The sequence below is a fragment of the Pipistrellus kuhlii genome, unplaced genomic scaffold (genome assembly GCF_014108245.1).
Source record: "Pipistrellus kuhlii isolate mPipKuh1 unplaced genomic scaffold, mPipKuh1.p scaffold_m20_p_7, whole genome shotgun sequence".
Taxonomy (NCBI): Eukaryota; Metazoa; Chordata; class Mammalia; order Chiroptera; family Vespertilionidae; genus Pipistrellus; species Pipistrellus kuhlii.
In genome coordinates this window covers 79,496,094-79,518,618 of record NW_023425573.1, presented here as the reverse complement: position 1 = coordinate 79,518,618, position 22,525 = coordinate 79,496,094, and positions in this window count along the sequence as shown.

Below are 22,525 nucleotides of genomic sequence, written 5' to 3'. Positions count from 1 at the left end.
AAAAATAAATAAATAAATAAATACAAATACCAAACACCTAGCTTAGAGGGTTGGGGCAGAATCTCTAGAGGCAGAGCTTACATACTGAAAATAAGATTAAGAATTGGATGATTATGGGGAAGACCTCAATTTAGTATTGAGGAAGTAAAATAGGAATGAGTGGATAAGAAAGAGAATGAGAAGAAAATAATAATAATAATAATGATAAATTTAAAAAAATGATTTCAAAAATAGTATACAAAATTAAAAATAACAAAGAAAAATAAATAAATATAGTGATGAAAAATAATATGAAAAGAAATAGAAAATAAAGCAACAAACAAAAATAGGAAAACAATGAAAAAAATAAGAAAAGAAGAAAAAAAAGAATAACAAAATAATTTAAAAAAAATGAAAATGAAAATGAAAAAACTGAAGTGTCTTTTTTTTTTGGCTGGCTTATGATCCCAGTCTGTACTGTACACAAGCAGCCCATTCCCTGTCCAAAGAGCATCAGCAGCACAAGAAGACTGCCCCCCATCTGAAGAGAAGCAGCTGCATCAGCAACCCACACCCCGTTGCTGGGGCTGTAGGTTTCTCTTTAGGCCATTCCCTGTGGACTCTCAGGGACTATTCAGATTTCTTTGTATCATTCAGGGTAGAATCTGGGTGTGCCTGTATTGGTTGCCTGGAGACTGAAGGGAAGGGCTATCTCTCAGGAGAAAATGGTGGACTAGGACCCAGCTCAAGGATGACTCAGTACCAGTCTCACTACCAACTCTCCTGGACCACCTTCTCTCCCCAGATTCCACAAGTCCACACCTTCTCCCTCACCTCAGCCACAGATAAGTGTCTGTATGTGAAAGGTTCTATGAACTAGGTTCAGTGAAGAAAAGCACAGGCCCCAGAGCAGGTAAGCACTGCATCTCTGCAAGCTCCTCTCCTGCTGGCACTGTGTGGTCGAGCTAGCCCTTCAGGGCTACCTCTAAGCTCAGATCCAAAATCCAGACTCCAAGGTCCAAAACCCCCTACTTTCCATAGTCCCATGGACTCTCTTTTCACAGTCAGATGCTTTACCTGTCCCCAGAGATGCGGCTTGGTGCCCTGGGTTTCCCCCTGACCCTCTGGGCACAGAGGTCTGGTAGACTCTTGCCTAGTTCCTTGATTTCACCTTCATCCAGGGGACCTCTGCCCTTCCCGGCTGCAAATTGTCTCATCAGCTGCATCTCCTTTGCCAATTTGGGCTGAATTCTATTCATTTCAGCTGCTCCCTTTATTTGCTCCAGGACAAGGCTCATGACATGTCCATCAATTCAGCTGCCATTTGTCTCCACAAAATTAGTTTTTGAAATCTGACTACATATTTACCTTTAGCAATATGTTATATATTTTAATGTTAATGATTAGAGAATTTTTAATTTAGGTTGAAGAACTTCTTCAGGTCTAGTGGTGACTAACTGCCTCAGCTATTGCTTATCTTTATTTCTTCATCATTTCTGAAGAATAACTGCCAGATAGAATAATTTTGCCTGGCAATTTTTCTTTAAACACTTTGAGTTTATCATCCTTTATCTCCAGATTTATAAGGTTTCCGTTGAGAAATTTGCTGATATCTTATGCTGGTTACTTTTTTCTACTAAGTTCAGTATTCAATCTTTGTCTTTGACAGGACAGTTTCTTTATGATGTGTCTTTGATATTGATTTTGAATTGAAATAATTGTGTGTGATCATTAACATTGTGTACTTAAATGTCCAAGGTTTGGGAAGTTCTCATCTATTATATTATTTACTAATACTTTTTTCTTATTTATTAAATTTATTGGGGCAATACTGATTAATAACACTATATGTATGCATAATTTTTATAATACATCATCTACTAGTATATATTGCATTGTGTGCTTACCACCCAAAGTTTAGTCTTCTATCACCATGAATTAGAACCCCTTTACTCTCTTTATACTCCTTGTACTCTCATTTCCTTCTGGTAATCACCCTTCTGTCTGTTTCTATGAGTTTGTTTGTTGGTTTCATTGTTCATGTGTTCCTTTCTGTTTTATGTGAGAGAAATCGTATTCTTCACACATTTTTCACCTGACTTACTTTACTTATCATAGTATGATGTTCTCAAAATCCATCCATTTTGTTGCTTTATTATGGCTGAGAAGTATTCCATTGTATATTTTGCCTCATCTTCTTTATTTAATCATCCATCAAAGACAGATTTTTCCCCATATTTTGGATATTATGTATAATGCTACAATGTGCTTTTAGGGACATATATGTTTAAGAATAAATGTTTTTTAATTTTGGTATTAAACACCCAGAAGAGAGATTGAAAAGTCATTTGGTAGCTCTAGCCTTTTATTTATTTTTTTATTTTTGCATAATATTCATAATGTTTTCCATAATGGCTGTACCAATTTACTTTTCTGCAAGTAGAGCATAAGCATTCCATTTTCTCTATATATGTTCTCCAATAGTTTTTTTTTTGTCTTACTTATAAACACATTCTCACAGATGTGAGGTTTTGATTTACATTTCTTTAATATAGATAGTGAATTGAAGCATCTTTTCATATATATGTTGGCCATTGTATATTTTCTTGGCAAAAATATATGTCCACTGCCAAGTTTTAAATATAAAATTTTTCCTTGCCATTGTTGAGTTGTATGGGGTTTTAAAAATATATTGGGAATATTGGCCTCTTACCAGAAGTATCATTTGAAAATCCCTTCTCCCTCTCATCTCCTTGCAGAAATCCAGTAATTCTAACATATCTTCCTTTAATATATATACTCATAAATAATGTAGCTTTCATTATTTTTTTCTTTGTTAGCTTCCGATTATGTTATTTCTAACTTTTCTCTTTTAGATAATTGATTCTGTATTTTACTTGGTCTATATTATTTTGATTCTTTTTAAATTTTTATTGAATTCATTGATTTCTTTACTCCAACATTTTTATTTGGTTCGTTTTTATTATTTCTACAATATCTTTTTATTACATACTGGAGGCCTGGTGCATGAAATTAGTGTTAGAGAAAAGGGATGGTCCTTCAGTCCTGCTTGCAACCTCTAACATTCCAGGACCACTGGCTCCCAACCACTTGCCTGTTTGCCTGCTTGATTGCTCCTAACCATTCTGCTTGCCTGCCTCATTGCCCCTAACCACTCTGCCTAATCACCCCTAACCCCTCTGCCTGCCTGCCTGATTGCCCCTCATATTACACTTTTATTATTATAAACTAGAGGCCCGATGCACGAAATTTGTTCACGGGGAGGGGAGGGGTGTCCCTCAGCCCAGCCCGCATCCTCTTCAATCTGGGACCCCTTAAGGGATGTCCCACTACCGATTTAGGGCAGTCGGAGAGCCCTCTCACAATCCAGGACTGCTTGCTTCTAACTGCTCACCTGCCTGCCTTCCTGATTGCCCCTAACCACTCTGCCTGCCAGCCTGATCACCCCCTAACTACTATCATGCCAGCTTGATTGATGTCTAACTGCTCCTCTGCCAGCCTTATTGCTTCCAACTTCCCTCCTCTGCCAGCCTGGCCACGTCTAGCTGCCTCCCCCTGCTGGCTTGATTGCCCCCAACTGCCCTCCTTTGCAGGCCTGGTCCCTCCCAACTGCCCTCCCCTGCTGGTCATCTTGTAGTGACCATCTTGTGTCCACATGGGGGTAAGATCTTTGACCACATATGGGCAGTTAATCTTGTGTGTTGGAGTGATGGTCAATCTGCATATTAGATAGGATAGAGGCCTGGTGCATGGGTGAGGGCCAGCCGGTTTGCCCCGAATGGTGTCCTAGATCAGGGTTGGGGTTCCCTTGGGGTGTGAGGAGACCTGAACAAGGGGCCTGTGGTGGTTTTCAGGCCTGCCATGTCCCTCTGTGACCCAAGCAAAGGCCCTGGTATCTGAGATTTATTTACCTTCTACAATTGAAACTTTGTAGCCTGGAGTGAAGCCAAGCCTCCTGCTCACTCCATGGCTGCCACCATTTCTGTTTGGATTTGTTTACCTTCTATAACTGAAACTTTGTAGCCTGGAGTGGGGGCATAGGCAGCCAGGGCAGGTGGAAATCTTGGCTTCCTCCTTTGCTGGAGGAAACCCTAGCCTGCTCTCTCCAGCTCCACGGCTGCTGCCATTTTTCTTGGGATTTATCTTCTATAATTAAAACTTTGTACCGGCTCAAGGGAGGCCTGGCCCAGCCAGGTTGTGTGGAAAGCTTGACTTCCTCCATTGCTGGGGAAACCCAAACCTCCCTCCTACACTCTGTAGTGGCAGCCATCTTGATTGAGGTTAAATTGCATACTCACTCTGGATGGGTGCGTGTGGTTGGTGGGTGTAGCTTTTTGGTGTAGTGGAGTGATGGTTAATTTGCATATTACTCTTTTATTAGGTAGGATAGTTGCCTTGCTTCAAGTTGTAAGGACATGCTTGTCATAGAGATAAAAAAGTTTTCAGTTTTACTCTTGATTATGGCAATTAACTAACACAGATGGCCACCAAAAAGGTGACTTACCAAAGGGTGTATAGCAAACAATGCTGTTAAATCTTCTTCTATGAAAATATGCATGTTGTGCATTGTATTTGCCTGAGTACATAAAAAAGTTAAGTTCCCATCTGCCTTAGCAATCACATGAGAAAGTTATGTGAAACCCAGCCCAGTTTGGTTTGGTGCTCACAGAATAATAGAGCTCTTTTTTGTTTTTTTTCTTTGCTCAATTGGTGGAGATTTCTTAGAAGTTGCAGGATATTGCAGGGCCGGTTTGGCTTAGTGGATAGAGCGTCGGTCTGCGGACTGAAAGGTCCTGGGTTCGATTCCGGTCAGGGGCATGTACCGCGGTTGCGGGCACATCCCCAGTAGGGGGTGTGCAGGAGGTGGCTGATCGATGATTCTCTTTCATTGATGTTTCTAACTCTCTATCTCTCTCTCTTCCTCTCTGTGAAAAACCAATAAAATATATTTTGCAGGATATCTTCCTTTTAATTTTTCCTCGACACTCTGGCTTTACTCATATCTCTCACCTTTGCTTTCCCTCCATCTCCTATTTGCAACAATAACTTGCTTCAGGTTCACTTTGCTCCAGTATCTAGGAGATCACACAATGTGTATTTCAACAGAACTATGATTCTCAGCATTGCGGGTGCTCTCTTAACTATTAGTGTCTGCTCAAGTCAGGGCTTGCCAGATATTTCCTAAGTGCACCCAAGAGAGCCTGAAACTGTTTCACAGGATCTTGCTGGTTCCACCAGCTAGTTTCACAGCTCTTGCTGGTCTGTCTGCTTATTATCTGATACACCAATAGGAAAGACTCCTTCTGGACCCATTGGAATATGGTGCTGGAAACCACAGCTCTCACAGAGGCACTTCGGTTCATAGAGCTTTGCCAAAGTTGAGTTGTTAAAATGGGACACAAAGAAAGAGTACAATAGAACAATGCTCTTATGCTGACATCATTCCAGAGATCAATTTTAAAAATAAAAAATTAAAACCAAAATTCAAAATATTTATTTAATCACTCTTTATTATGAGACACTAAATATACAAATAGGCAATGGATAGACCATGTATAAAAATAGAAGTCCAACCTATAAACTACAGTAACCAGCTCAAAAAGCCAACACATTACCTATCAAAACCTGCCTAGGAAGCCAGACTACTATCTATTAAGTCAGACTGATGAGAAGTAAGAACAATGTCTCTAGTAACAATCCAGAAATTCAAACAGTAACTCCTGAAACAATGGAATCACATTTTATAGAACCTGATTAATAATTTATGACTTTCCTAGTATCTATCTCCACTTCTAACTTAGAGCCACCCAAATCAGTCATGTGATCAAATATAATACCTCATTTCTGTGTAGCTCTTCTACCGCTTCCCTGTGCCAACAGCTTCCAATTAGGTCCGACCTGAAGACTTTCCCCTTCCTTTGCCTTCCTTTGAGTATCTTACAGGATACAGTTATGGTGGCTGACTCTCTTGCTATATAGCAAACTCTGAATAAATAGCCTTTGCATGTTATCATTTTGTTGGCCGTTGTTTATTTTCACAATTCCTTTATTAGATAAAAATTGTGTCTAATTTTTGACATCTATATCAATGCTATCTAATAAAAAAGTAATATGCAAAGTGACTGTCACACCAATACACAAGATGGCCATTCCCATGTGGTCAAAGATGGCTTCCCCCATGTGGTACAAGGTGGCCACCACAAGATGGCTGGCAGAGAAGGGCAGTTGGGGGCAATCAGGCTTGCATGGGAGGGCAGTTATTTGTGACCAGGCTGGCAGAGGAGGACAGTTTGGGGGGTACCCAGGCCTGCAGGGGAGGGCAGTTAAGGGCAACCAGGCTGGCAAGGGAGGGAAGTTAGGAATGACTAGGCCAGCAGGGGAGAGCAGTTGGGGGTGACTAGGCTGGCAAGGGAGGGCAATTAGGGGTAACCAGGCTGGCAAGGGAGGGCAGTTAGGAGTGAATGGGCCAGCAGGGGAGGGCAGTTTGGGATGAGCAGACCAGCCAGGGTGGGCAGTTAGGGGCAATCAGGCCAGCAGGGGAGCAGTTAAGCGTCGCTCAGGCTGGCCGGGGAGTGGCTAGGGGTTGGTCAGGCTGGCAAGCAGAAGCAGTTAGGGTCAATCAGGCAGGCAATCAGACGAGCAGTTGGATTGTGAGAGGGATCCCAGGTAAGAGAGGGTGCAGGCTGGGTTGAGGGACAACCCTCCGCCTGCACGAATTTCTTGCACCAAACCTCTAGTCTATATATAAAAAGATAATAAAAAAAGAAAAAGTAACATGTTTTTTCAAGAACTGTCTACAAATTATGTCTAGGACATCTTTTCATTTTAGGATTCAAAATGGTTGCTTTGTTAAACAGAGGCAATGTCCTATGTCTTCAGGGGTGTGAAGAATATGGTTTGTATGATAGCAGTGGGATTGTGGGTGCCTGTCTCATTCCAGTGGAAGCTTTGCAGTACTAGTGCTTTATTCCATGCTGTCCATGCTATTAATTCACTGGCAATTATTCCTTCATGCTTTTATTAAAAAGTAATGTAGTAAGTATTCTATTTTGATGTGATGAGAGCATGCAGATAATTGGGGCAGGGAGATGGTGAAAACAACTTTCAATTCCTTTGATACATAGCTCTAACTCCAGAACTTGGAATAATTTAGAGGTGAGAGTCAATAGTATAGAATTTCTGTTATACCATTAAATTAGCTTTTTGAACTTAAATAATTTTCCTTGTTCTTTGCTGCACATTTTTTCCCAAACCACCCAATTGTAATACTTTGAAGGCTATCTACATACAACCAAAGCCTTCTCCAAATTCAAAGGGATCTTAGGTCATGCTGCATTTGGTAGAGGGAATTATTTCTCCACCAAATGCAGGAAAACTGAAATGAAGTCAATTTAAAGACTGAGAGAGACAAGAGACCTTGGTCTCTACAAAATCTGAGGCAATGGATCTGGGTAAATAACCTGAGGGTTTGGGTAACTCAGATGATTTGTAATCAAGGCAAAGGAGCCCTTAGAGACCAGAGTGGAAGCAACCTTTTGACAGGAAAGAATGTTACAGATTACCCAGAAAAAGGAAGATGTAGGTCTGAAGTACTAACTTGAAATAAATTGAAAAGAGGATCATGAATAATCTATATCTCATTTTTAATAATAAACTATGCTCAGTTGTAGGAAGTAACTTAAATGCAGCCTTCTAATTGTAGCTCTGGTGTTAAATAACTCACTAGCCTTAAAAGAATGAAATACCTTATGGGCTTTGAATGAATGATTGTTTGCTATCCTGGAGAGATCAAAGACTGAGAAGATAGACATCATTTGTTCAGTTCAAGACTGGACAGTAAATGGCACTTTATTTTAATTCTACGATATGCAATTCTGCTTTGTCATTAGCAAAGGAAATGCAATGTCTTCTAACACAGAGCAGTTAGTGACAATGCAGATAAGGCACAGGTGTCTCTGCGGATAAGACTGGATGCAGTGATTGTCAATTACATGATAACATAGAACTGAGACTACTCACACCACTCACAGGTCTAGATTCTATTATATTCTGCACTTTATGGGGGATATTTTAAATGTATGATGTAGAAAGAGTAAAACTTTATGATTTATCTTGATACTTGAGGCCCAGTGCACAGAATTTGTGCATTGGTGAGTGGCGTGACCTGCAGGGATCAGCTCACTCTAGGAGCACTGCTCATCCCTGTCTGCCAAGCAGCTGTGGACCCAGCCTCTGAGCTGCTGCTCCCTGGTCATGGAGCCAGAGCACTCACCTCTCCAGGGGACATCTTTGGGGCCGTGCCCAGCGACAATAGCACTGAGAGGCGATGGAGTAGGCCTCAGTCCCACAGCAGCCACAAACCCACCTCCCAGCCTCCAGGCTGCAGTGCTGTGTGGCCTGTGGGAATCCAGAAGAGGCAGCAGAGAGCAAGGAGGAGGATCCTGGGGCAAGGAGGTGAGAATCAGCCTAAGTTCCTTCTGGGGTTTGCAGCAGGACCAGCTACTCATCCTTGTCAGCTGAGCAGTGCTTCCACTGTGGTAGCACACTGACCACCAGGGGGAAGCTCCTGTGTTGATCATCTGACCCTGATGGTTAGTGCACATCATAGTGACTGGTTGACTAGTCATTCTGATAGTTTTGCCATTTGGTTGCTGGGCTTTTATTATATAGAATGATGAATATTTGACCAAAATAAAGCAATCAACCTACATTAATCTACATAACTGATCTAAAGCTGAAGTTTTTCTAGACATTGTGGGAAGAAAAATACATTTATTTAAACAGGAATGTCCATATGTACAACTACACTTCTATCTAAGTTATAGACTATATAGAATTAACAGAATCCCAGAGAAAGCTAGAGCTTGAACTCACAAGGCCTATCATTCGCTGAGAACACAAAAGATTGAGGTTTCTATTTTTTTTTTTTTGAGGTTTTCATTTTCTTAATAAGAGCTAAGAAAATGTCAATTAATTGCTAGCCTTTGAATGTGCTCCTATTTTTCAATGATTTTTAATTAACAATTATTTAAATGTTCAGTCTTTATGGAATCTTTTTAAGTTTTTTACTGCAGGATTATTCATAGATAAAAGGTCACTTAAGCAATGGAAATAAACATGAGATATTTTCAGGAATTCTTTAAAAAGACACTAACATATACCCTATAAATTATATTTTATCCTAATGCAATCACAATTATTCGAAAGAAAAATAATATATAATTACTTCCACTCACACATCCAGGCTGCAATTGGCAGAATAGAGCATTTTGGCTCCACTCTATTTCCTACTTATTAAAGGGCAAATTACTTATCTTTTCTGTGCCTCTAGGATTTTATTTATAATGTGGAGAAATCAAGCCTCATAGAGGGGGGTGTGTGTGTGTGTGTGTGTGTGTGTGTGTGTGTGATAAGCATTTTATTTATTTACTTTTTTAAGAATTCTAATTTAATGATAAAGGGATTTTTCAGAGTTAGGACCTATTGGTTCATAGCATAGTGAGCAGTGAGTGTCAGTTCTGAGTCAGGCCTGTGGGGAGCGCTGTAGTTTGAAGATCAGATGAATGCAGTTCTTCCTTCAGGGAACATCTTGTATGATTATTTTTGAGAGTGAATTACTGCTTACATAGGATATAGCAAGATTTATTTTTATCACAATTATTCATCTGAGACTTATAGACAGTGTTGAGCAAATGCTGAAGCTATTTAGCTATTTACTTTATAGTTGGTTCTATGTTATTTCTTTTTAGTTTCTTGTCTGCCTGTCTACTTAAGACAGGTGTATTTTTTGATGACCGAGCTCTGTGAAAAATGGCCTATGATGCTAGTGGTGATGGTGGTGGAGGGCACAAGAGACACATTTGTAAGCACTTTATATGAATTGGCCAATTGACTCTCATAATAATTTATGAGGTAAAGACTATATTAGTCCCATTTTGCTGATGAAACATTGAGATCCAAGGCCACTCAAGTAGTTAATGTTATAGCAGAATTTCAAATCCCACTATATTGGCCTGAAAACCCACACTAAACCAGGGATAGCTAAAGTGGGATTCTCCTGCTTTGTCAAGTCATCAGGGAACATGACAGATATATAAACTTATGAGCTCCACTTCATTTTACTGAACACAAGAAATGTCACTGGGGATTGGTGCCCAGAAAGGGAAATTCAATAAGCTTTTCATGTGATTCTCAACGTCAAAGCCTAAGAGGCACTGTCCTTAGCCACCACATAGCCCTGTCCATCAGTAGCTAACAGATTTGAAACTGGGTTCCTGTGAGTCCATCATTGCTATCCCAAATATTGCTGCAAATAACATGATCATTAGCTTTAAGCAGGTCCACGGGGCAAGGTCTAGATCTTTTGGCTGACCAGGTGAAGGATTCTAATCTAACAATATTTTAGAACACAACAGATTTTGTAATGATTAATTGAGATAACATGTATAATATGGTTAACTTTCCTTCTTATATATCCTGAAATAGAATTGCCTTCTTACAGTGTTATAGATTGTAATCATGCTTATTACTTGCAATTTAGCTTGAGAGGGAACACACCCTCTACACTAGGGGTGTCGAACTCAATCAGAGAAGGGGCCAAAATCTAAAATCTAGCCTAAATCGTGGGCTGAATTGTTTACTGAACAGTCATAAACTGTCATTGTGATGGAAACGCAGCGGAGTGCAGTGATGACAGCGTGGTGCGGGCCACATTGCAAGGCCTGGCGGGACGGATTTGGCCCGCGGGCCTTGTGTTTGACACATGTGCTCTACACTATTCTAAAACGCTTTCTTAGGAACTCCTCTACATATTTTGTACCATTTTAATAATAACTATCCTAAAAGAATAATTGATAGTTGCCTTCACGTGACATCAGAACATTTACTTCCTTAGATTTAATTTTGGTATGTTGCTTCTTGCATTAGGTTGTAATTCTCTTGAGATCTAGCATAGTACTTTCTAAGTGCTTGCAAGAGCAGATATTAATAATAAATAAGAAAATCAAGTGATTAAATATGCCGTATAGTAAGAACTGAAGTAATACCTTTTAAAAAATACTTTTATATTTGTATTCATGATGATAAAATGAATGAATTGGGCAGAAGGACACTGGGTGTAGGTTTCTGAGTGATGTAAAGTAGAAAGGTCTATGGGCCACTGAACCTTTTCTTTCTCATAAATGAACAAAGCCTATTAAATATGACAAAGCCATTTTCAAATCCATTTATAAAATTCCTAAGAGGATGCAGTTGAAGCTCATCTATTTTCATATCTAATATGAGACATGTCTTCTCAACAATGCTCAACAATGGTCTAATAACTTAACTCAACATGTGATGCTAGCAATTTTTATCCTCACTGTGGGAGAAAGCTTTATTGTTAAGCCCCAAAGACTCATAAAGTTTTCATCTAAGTAGAATATTCTCAATGAATTTTTCTGACAATATTTTAGTTCTCTTGTTATTACTTAACTGAAACTTATTAAAATGTTTAGAGTTCATGTTATTTTCAGATTTCATTACTGTATTCATAGCTAAGTTTTAAAATAATGCTGATACTACTGAAGAAATGTTACATCATATTAATATTTGATATAAAATACTAAAATAGTAGTAGTTGGTTATTTAGAAATAGGATTACTGGATGTTAAAAGTGGAAGAACTCATAGGGGTGAGCCAGTCTGCTTCTCTTACTTGTCAGATGAGGCCACGCACATTGGAGAGCTGGGGAACTAGTCCAAGGTCACGCAGCCAACTAGGCTCAGCATGTTCTCACTGTTTCTTCAGGCACTCCTCATGTGCCGCAAAGGCCAGGCAGAGAGAAGTCAGACGCAGCCTTTAAAAGATCGAATGGAATTCCGATCAAAGATACACCTTTCTGAGTCACAAGCATATCAACAGGAATTAAAGTAATTATACTGTGATGTTACTGCTGTTGAAAAATCTACTGTGGACTTTAACCACATGCAGAATTAAAACCAAAAATAGAATGTTCACAAAATTGAAGACCCACCCATTTTAAGAAACTATTGTGCTGTTAAATATTACACAGAATATCTAAGAAAGTGGAACCAGTCCTTAGGGAGCTACAGCAACAAAGTTTCATGTCAAAGAATCTGTGAGGGCACAGTTCAAGTCGCATCAGGGCTGAGTGGCTGAGGCAGGCAGAGTGGCGGTGATGGATGTACTGACCCACTGCTCATAGCAAAGTAAACTATCCCACTCTCATCAGAGTCTGGCTCTCTGGCACTGTTGCTATTCCATCAGAGCTACAGGAGATGTGCTGGCAACACAGGACTTGACTCCACTCACAGAAGAGGGGGAGGTAAAATAAGGCAATAATAAAAACAGTGGCCTAAGAGCTTGCTAACATTTAAGGAGTGGAAGAAAAAGATCTCAAATAAGTAAGTTTTCTGGTTATCAGTCTTTCTCCATCACTACCATACCATGACAGTTAAAGCACTTAAAAATTATAACCTGTCTTTATGTACTAATTTGCATTTTTGTGTTTGTATTTACTGATTTTATTTATAGAAATGAACCAGAACACATATTTGATGTGGCCTTTTCTTGTACCACAATTCTTCAGTTTCTCAATAAATACTTGATTGATTGATTGATTTGAACTTTTTCTTTGTAACATGAATGGTTCAAAAAAGGTTTTAAAAAAGGTCAAGTTAGCTACAATTCTTTATACTGAAGTAATTGTAGCTTGCTGAAATGTCATAATTATTTCAGAACAGTGACTTTATTTAAACTTCTTGCAATTGGCGTAACAGAAAATATTATACATAAACTTTACAAAATTTTACCCAATTATAAATCCCTAAAGATAGTCAGAGGCAATGCATTATCATCCCAATTAACTAGTGAAGATTTCTGCTTGCATTTTTAGTTTCTTGAAGGAAAGTACTCTGCCATTATTCAACCCATGAATCTAAAGATCTAACTATAATTTAAAATGTCTTATTCAAGAATGGATTCATTCTATCATGGCTTTGAAGGACTAATATACAACAGTCACCAGCTCCTAACGTGAACCATGAAAAGCAACTTTTAACTGACATTTGGTAACTCAAAATCAGCCAAGTAGATGTTAAGCAGAAAATAGGAAAGCAGAATCTTTTAATTTTTTCTTTATTCTATTACTTGGATGGTTTATTACAGAAGGGAGAAATATACAAAATGTTTCGTTAAAGAATTTGATTTTAGATTGATCTAGGCTTTACTATAGGTTATAACATAGCACTATTACTACTCTATGCCTAGCTGAAACCAGTTTGGCTCAGTGGATAGAGCTTCAGCCTGCAGACTGAAAGGTCCCAGGTTCGATTCTGGTCAAGGCACATCCCCGGAGGGGGGTGTGCAAGAGACAGCTGATCAATGTTTCTCTCTCATTAATGTTTCTAACTCTCTATCTCTCTAACTCTCCTTTCCTCTCTGTAAAAAATCAATAAAAAAACAAACACTCTATGCCTATTGTTTATGTTTTTAATATATTCATTTACTTTTTGGTACAATGAGAATGAACAATTGTTATCTACTATTCGGGACTCCTACAAAGATTAGACATTGTAAATACTAACTATTTATTAAAGAGCTGGGAACATGGTAGAAATGTGAGGAATGGTCATATTGTTCTGTTGTAGATGTTTGATTTCCTCTATTGTTACTCTTTATTATGCTAATTTATCAGTTAGACATTGTTATGGATAGTAATGTTTGGGGGTAGTAGATGAATGGAATTTTTTGCACCTATTATTATTAAAGCTAAAAAATATAAAATAAAGTATTCATTCTAAACAGCAGTGGATGCTGAGCTTGCCTGAATGCTTTTATTTTTAATTTTGCAAAAATAGAGTAGTCCTATATGATATCCTGCAGTGGTTACGTGCACAGCTTTTGAGCCATGGGTTTTGAGCCATGGACTTGACCCAGCTTTACCATTACCTTGTGTCATAAGCTGTCTTAAAAATCAAGATAAGGTAAAACTAGGAAAACATTACTAGGTGGTACATTGCAGCAATATTAATGCTCAGTTGTGATAATGTTATTTGGAAGATGAGGCTCTATGAAGAAATGGGGGAAACACCTGGGAGCTGTCTGTTTTGTTTCCCACAGCTACAGTACAATATATAATTATCTCAATCAATAGTTCAATTGGAAATAAACCATATTCCTGGTCCAATATGCTCTTCTGGAAACTCATCATTGCCCACTAGGGGCAGTCTGTTTCCTTTTCGCAGGAGACAGGAATGCTGTGACTGCCTGGCTAAACAGGACACCACAGAGCATCTTGGTGTGCACCATAATAAGCAGGGTGGGCTCTGCCTTAAACGCCCTCAGCGTTCTTGCCCTTCAAACCAGTCACTGTGAGGGAAGAAGGCTCAAGCAGCCCATCCTCTATAACAAAAGGGTAATATGCAAACTGACCCTAACAGCAGACACTGGAATGACTGCGGGACCAGTCATTATGAGGAGCAAGGAGCACCTCTTGGTCCCTTCCCTGGCCGCCAGGCACTGACCACCCAATGGCGAATGGAGAACTGGGGGTAGGTGGTGGCGGGTGGTGGGGCAGCTGTGGGCAGCTGGAGAAGATGGCCAATCATAGGCCAGGTGTACCTATGCACAAATTTTGTGCACTTGGCCTCTAATGTAGAGATAAGACAAGGCATCTGACCAAGCAGCCAGCATCCCTGCTACATATATAGGTGAGTGTATCTCAGATAATTTCCGCTGAGGATCCAGACACTGGATCACAGAAAGGCGACCCCATTATACCCTGTGCATATTCCTGACCCACAGAATGAGTGACCCTACTAACATAGTAAATGATTGCTTTATGTCATGCAGCTTTGGGTAATAAATCACAAAGTCATAGCAGCTTTACTGACAAGATTTCCTTGGAAATTTTATTTAATCACTTTATACCTCTCTATTCTTACATGGAAAACCATAGAAGTAAATTTAATTTTATATTATTATTATGAAGATGCATAGAATAAAATGGGCTTTTTAGGTGTTGACTTGTTTAATTTTCACTACACTATGAACTAGGCAATCATATTAGAATGTTTATTAAATTTGGGTAGGTGAGGTCTAGAAAGTTAAGGACTTATAGCTAGAAATTTCAGTTCCTCTCTTTAAAGTGGAAATTTTATCATTTTCTGAGTATTTCTGAGTAGGTTGTATCTTTCCACCCTGAGAGTATCAAATGGGACAGTTCTTAATGAGGTCTGTTTTGAAAGTTGAATAAATCCAGGTTTTCTGGAGTTTTTAGTCTTGAGTTTATCTTTCCAAGATTTTGCTGGGAAACCAGAGTTTTGGTGATACAGAGATCACTTGCTTTATATGGGTACATTCTCAAACAGCCATGCGTAAACACGTAGGCGATTTGTAAACTGGGCATCATCAATTAATTAAAGATATTTGAGGGCCAAAATGTTCCAGATACTGTGCCAACCAGGACTTAGGGGTGAAACAGTGAAGTTTAGTTGTCAGACTTGGACTGGGCCAAGGTGGGTCTGTGGGACTGGTCCAGAAAGAGATTCCTGCAATGTTATGAGAATGTTGGGGACTGATGCATGGCGGATTTGCAGTATAGTGGCGAGATTTATTGGAGGGACATGCAGGCCATAGCTGCCCTTGAAGAGGCTCCTGCACTGCTCTATCCCCTACCACTTGGCTCAGCTCCGTCTGGCTGCTGCAGATGTCCAGCTGCTGGCCCACACTTGTTCTCATCAAGCACAGGAGGATGCCAGAACCCAGAGCTTTATGTCATTACCAGCCATTTGAAGCTGCAATAGTCCAGCACAGTCTCTGTTCCTGTCTGGCCCACTTTCCAGGCAGTGCTTTGGTGAGCTGGGTTGCCACACTCAGGCCCTTGTGGCTACTGTGGAGAGAGAGCAGGTTTGGGGCCTTTGATTATATCTCCTTGGGTTTGGTAAGTGGTAAGCTTTCTTTCAGCTAACCTATCAGCTATCTAATTTCATTGAGAATCCTTATAACCAGTGTTTTGAATTTTGCACATGGTAGATTGCTTATTTCCATTTAGTTTCATTTTTTTTCTTTGGGTTTTGTTCTGCTCTTTCATTTGGGACGTGTTTGTTTTTTTTTTTTTAATCTCCTCATTTGGCCAGTTACCCTGTTTTACATGTATAGAAGAGCTGCTACATCTCCCAGGCTCAGTAGAGTGGCCTAATATAGTGAATGTCATGTAAGGTCCTGTGGCCCAGCCTCCCTGCTCACCCAGCTCCAAATCTGCTTCCACCCTTGTCTACACCTTCCTGTTATAGTTGAGCCTTTAGGCTGGGTTGCTTTGGTACATTAATGGAAGGACTGACACTAGGCCCATCCACTGCAAGGACTGATTGGCACCTCCATGGTGGTGAGTTAACTGTGAAAAGACTCACTTGACAGAGCAGGACTTACTTCAGCAGGCTCTAATGCTCACTGAATTTGTTGCTTGTGGTGGGGATTAAGTGGTGCTTTGATGTGGTCTGATGCTGTCCACCAGGTATGATGGCTCTGGGACCTTCTGGCAGGTGTAGTCCAAGGTCAACCCTACCCGGGGCAACCCAGCATGGGTTAAAAAGCAATCTGTAGAGGGCTTCTACTTGTGCTGACCTTGGGGGTGTCCAGGTGAGGCAAAGCTTCAAAGCAAAGCCAGACACTTCAATCCCTCCTGTATATCCCTGGTGCCTTTTAAGCTGCTGCCCCAGTTCAGGAACTCAAAGCAAGTAAGCCCTAGTAAGCCATGCCTGGGCCCTTTAAGCGGAACTGCCTGGGACTCTGACAGTCCTTGGTATCACTCAGCCACAAAATCATTGGTTTTTACAGCCATAAATTATGGGGATTCCTCTGTCTGGCACTGGAACCCTGGTATGAGGCTGGAATGCCTGGTATGAGGCTGGTACTCCTTTCTCCTCAGTGGGGACTTCTGCAGTCAAGATATCCCTCCAGGTGTTTATATTTTATTTTTATTTTAAAGTATGTTTTTATTGATTTTAGAGTGAGAGGAAGGGAGAGAAAGAATGAGCAATAGAAAGAAACATCGATGTGAGAAATACTGATCAGTTGCATCTAACAAGCATCCCAACAGAGGATCAAACCTGCAACCTGGGCATATTCTCTGACCAGGAATCAAATACAGAACAACACTCATCCAACTAAGCCCTCCAGATTTTTAAGCAGCATACATGAGTGTGAGGCCAGCTTGTTCTTTGTCTCTACCCCTCTACCAAACTGACTGTGGCTCTTTTTTATTCCTTTTCTTTTTTCACCAACTTACACCATACACAAAAATAAACTCAAAATGGATAAAAGACTTAAACATAAGATGGGAAACCATAAAATCTTAGAAGAATCAGTAGGCAGCAAAATAGCAGACATTTGTCATAGCAATATCTCTACCCATATAGCTCCTAGGACAATGAAAACTAAGGAGAAAATAAACAAATGGGATTACATCAAAATAAGAAGCTTCTGCACAGCAAAAGAAACCATAAACAAAACAACAAGAGAGCTCACTTCATGGGAGAACATATTTGTCAATGTTATCTCTGATAAGGGTTTAATCTCCAACATTTTCAGGGAATTCATTCAACTTAAGAAAAGGAAGATAACCCCCCCCCCCAAAAAAAAAAAAAAAAAAAAAAAAAAAAAAAACGGGCTAAGATCTCAAATAGACACCTTTTAAATCAGGACATACAGAAGTCCAAGAGACATATGAAAACATGCTCAAAGTCCCTAATCATCTGAGAGATGCAAATCAAAAATCCAATTCGGTACCTTCTCACACCTGTCAGAATGGCTATCATCAACAAATCAACAAATGACAACTGCTGGCAAGGATGTGTAGAAAAAGAAACCTCCGTGCACTGCTGGTGGGAATGCAGACTGGTGCAGCCACTGTGGAGAACAGTGTGGAGTTTCCTCAAATATTAAAACTGGAATTCCCATTTAACCCAGTGATACCACTTCTAGGAATATATTCCAGGAAATCAGAAACATGAATTAGAAAGGCTATATGCACTCCTATATTCATAGCAGCACAATTTACAATAGCTAAGATTTGGAAACAGCCTAAATGATTGGATTAGAAAACTGTGGTACACCTACACAATGGAATACTATACTGCTGTAAAAAAGAAGGAGTTCTTACCATTTAGGACAGCATGGATGGTACTGGAAAACATTATGCTAAGCAAAATAAGCCAGTCAGAAAAAGATAAATATCACATGAGCTCACTCATTTGTGGAATATAATGAACAACATAAACTGATGAACAAAAATAGAACCAGAAAAATAGAAGCATTGAACAAACTATCCATTCTATGAGGGAAAGAGGGGGAGGGGGTGATGGGGCAAGAGATCAACCACAGCCCTTTTATGCATGTTTATGAGCATAAAAATGGACAAAGATAGTAGGGGGGTGAGGGCATGTGCAGGGAATAACAATGGCCAGGGAGAGGTCAATGGATGAAAACAGAATTAAAAAAAGATGTGGCTTCCTTTTTATATATTTATAGGATTTCTCTTCAGGAGGTTCAAAGTGATGGTTTTTCTGTAAGTTAGTTGTAATTTTAATGTGGTTGTGGAAGGCTGTGAGTATAGCATTTACCTCTGCCACTGTTTTGACTAGAAACCTCCCTGAATTTGCCCTTTTCACTTAAGATTTCAAAAGCAATGGTATAAACATCCATACCACTAATGAGTAGTGAGCATCTTTTTCACATCAGACACTATTCCAGGTACTTGAGCTATCAGTGAGCACAACCTCTGAGAGTCCCTTCTTCATGGCACAGCATCCCCCGGGTCACTTGTACACTAACCCTTCCTCACCTCGCCTTCAGTAATCTGGAAGCACTCATTAGTAGGCAGTTCCTGGTCCAAGTTCTGTAGTTCCCCATCTCTTTTTCTTAACAGAAAGCCTTTTGGTTCTTGCAGAGTTGTGGGTGCTGAATTTTCCCCCAACTATTAACTGTCACTTATCTTCTCACTCAGCTCCTTTACATACTCTGAGTGCTGATAATTTTTCTATAAGAAAACACCCTTTAACCATAGGAATTATGTATACTTTTTGTTAATCACTTTGATAATATTTTCCTGGATGCCAGTATTTTTCAGTATTTGTTATTTTCATTAATTTAGACTTATTATAATTATTGGCCTTAATTGTGGATTTTTAAAAGTGTGAATGCAATGATTGTGATACTTTTTTTTTCCTTGCAGGCCACTGAACAGTTTTAATCAATGGTATATTAGGAAAAGTAGTATTTAGGCCATTATACAGAAGTAGGTTTAAAGCTTTGTGTTTTCATAAACAAAATTGGCTAAGTTTTATGATTTTCATCTGTCAAATATGAAAGGCATTTATTTCATTTGATTTTTATTTTCCAAATTCACTGCTGTTTATTTCATAAATGCAAAAGGAATACCTCAATAAATATTTACTATTATTTCAATCATTTATTTTTCTGCTCCCTGCATTTCTTATTTTACATTCTCTCTGGTTCTTTGAGACTATTACATTCTACAGTGTGCACTCGAGAACAGGAAATTCAGTCTGTTGCACATAAAAAGCAGAGTTCCAAGAGGTGGCAAAGGATAAAGTCAGCTCAGAGACTAAATTGACTTGTTCAGTTTTAAGGTACAATTATAACCTTTCATTTAAGTATATTAAAATGTGCTCCTGACTTTTAAAAAGGACAAATTTTCAATCAAATTTAGTTATGTGATAGTTCTTAAAAGTGTTTTAAAAAGAAAATTAAATTATTGAAATATAACATCTCAATATTGGTTTGCTTTAAAGAACTGAAAATATTTTTCAGTTTCCAGTTAAGACAGTGGATAAATTCTGTGCTCACTACCTATTAGGACCATATCAAAATTATAACTTAATTATAGAACAATAATAACTTAGAATTACCTGAAGACTGAAGAACATAATTCTTATAACTAAGAACAAAAAATAAGCAGGCTACCTTGATGGTAGGAGCAGCGACATGGAGCAGGCCACTCCCACACCCACTGGGTCGTGATTGAGGACCAGGAGTGATGGAGAGCTTCGGTATTGCATCCTCCTACAACCACACTAAAATTACAACTAAAGTATAGAAATCCATTATTGAGAACCACCTGGAATCTAGATGAACAGAAAGAAGTATTATTACTACGGATATAAAGAAGCCACATTGAGACTGACAGAAGGGGCAGAGACTGGGAACAGGATGGTCTCACACCCACAAGTGGTGGCTATATATCAGAAGAGAAATCTCAGCTGTAAAGGTGCCCCCTCAGGAGTGAGGGTTCCTAACCCCACACCAAGCTCCTAGCCCAGAGTGTCTGAGAAGAGAAGTTCCCATAACTCCTGGGTGTGAAAATCAACAGGGATTATGACTAAGTGAAACGGAGAGCCACCGTTCAGTCCTTTGAATGACTCAAACTCGCTCGCTCTGAGCCCCAGCCCGGGCAGCAGCTCTCCATGTACCAGGAATATACGGGAAGGAACTGAACTGTGTGGCACCAGCCTGAGGGCTGGAGGGGCAGCTTTTTCCCAGACAGAAGTAATGGCAGAGGCCATTTTCTTTTTCTGAGCCATCTCCCCCACAGAACAGTCAGGCAGGCAGTATATCTGAGTCTCCACCAACATCACTCATACTGTTTGGCCTGTCCTACTGATTCCCTGAGACCCTACCCCACCCAACTTGTGGGCCTCTCAAGCTATTTCCAGTGGCTTTTCCATGCAAATGGCCTATCTTGACTCACAGCTACAGACTTTCCCAGAAGTGTTCCAAAGTTTCACAATTCCCAAACAAGTAGCATCTGGCCTCAATGTGCCCTGAACATGTGGTTGAGCAACTCCTGTTCTGGCTCTGGTTCACAACTTTGCTGGTCCTGGGAACTTCCAAGTAGCAGCCATTGGCAGATTGCTTTGTAGCTCATGCCAGGTGGCCCAGGCAAGGCACTGAACTTGACCAACATCTACCAGAAGATGTGAAAGCCAGCACACACTGTGGACAGCTTCAGACTATGTCAAAGCACCACCAACTATTTCTCAAGGTAGTACAATTCAGGGGTGAAGTAATCAGCCTCTGCACAGCTGATCTTCCACAGTGGTTACAGCTAGTCCTTGCTGCCAATCAGCTTGGGAGTAAATCCCTCCAATCACAATGCCCACAGAAATGATGATTCAACTGCAAAATGAAAGGTCAGTCTATTAAATGGGTAAAGTTATTTTCCAATGATAGATCTAACAAGGGGTTAATATAAAAATATATAAGAAACTCAAACAACTTAACACCCTTCCCCCTGCCAAATCAAACAATTAGTTTTAAAAATAAACAGAGACCTGAATAGACTGTTCTTCAAAGAGAACATACAGATGGCCAATAGACATATGAAAAGATGTTCAACATCACTAATCATCAGAAGAATGCAAAATAAAATCACAATAAAATATCATCTCACAACTGTCAAAATTTCTGGCTATCAGCAGTAAATCAAAAAACAATAAGAACAAGTGTTGTGAAGGATGTGGAGAAAAGGGAACCCTCTTCACTATTTTTTTGGATTGTAAATTGGTGCAGCCTAATAGAAAGCAGTACTGAGGTTACTCAAAAAATTAAAAATAGTGCTATCATATGGCTCAGCAATTCCACTTCTTGGTATCTATCTGAATAAATCCTATGTACTAATTGGAAAAGATACACACAGTCCTATATTTTTGTAGCATCGTTTATGATGACTGAGATATGAAAGAAACTTAAGTGTCTATCAATAGGAAATGTGAGCCATGCATACAAAAGTATATTACTTGGCTATAAAATAATGAAATCTTGTCATTTGTGACAACATGGTTAGACCTAGAGAGTATATGCTCAATGAAATAAGTCATTCAGAGAAAGACAAATGTCATATGACTTCACTTCTATGTGAAACTTAAAAAACAAAACAAACTTATAGATACAGAGAACAAATTGATTTTTGCCAGACTGGAAGGAGTTGGAAGGCTGTATGTAAAAGGTGAAGGGGTTAAGAATTACAAATTGGCACTTATGAAATAGTCATGTGCACAAAAAGGACAGCATTTATGATATAGTTAAAAATGTTGCAGTAACTCTGTATGGTGCTAGATTGGTATCAGACTTACTGGGTAACCACTTTGTTAGTTTACTATATACATGTCTAGTCACTACATTGTACACATGAGACTAATATAATATTGTATATCAGCTATAATCTTTTATATGTATAAAAGCCCAAGCAACCATTTGACCTACCAGTTCTGACATGCACTGGCCACTGAAGGCAGATGCTCAATGCACAGGCAGGGAAATATTGAAGAGAATGATGAATCCTAGAGGGAAGGTGGGAGGGAAGAGATTAATATGCATATTAGAGGCCCGATGCTTGGATTTGTGCACCAGTGGGGTCCCTTGGCTGAAGTTAGGACCCCATAGTAAGTAATGCTATGAATTTGTGCACTGGGCCTCTAGTTAAATAATAAAAATACATTTTCAA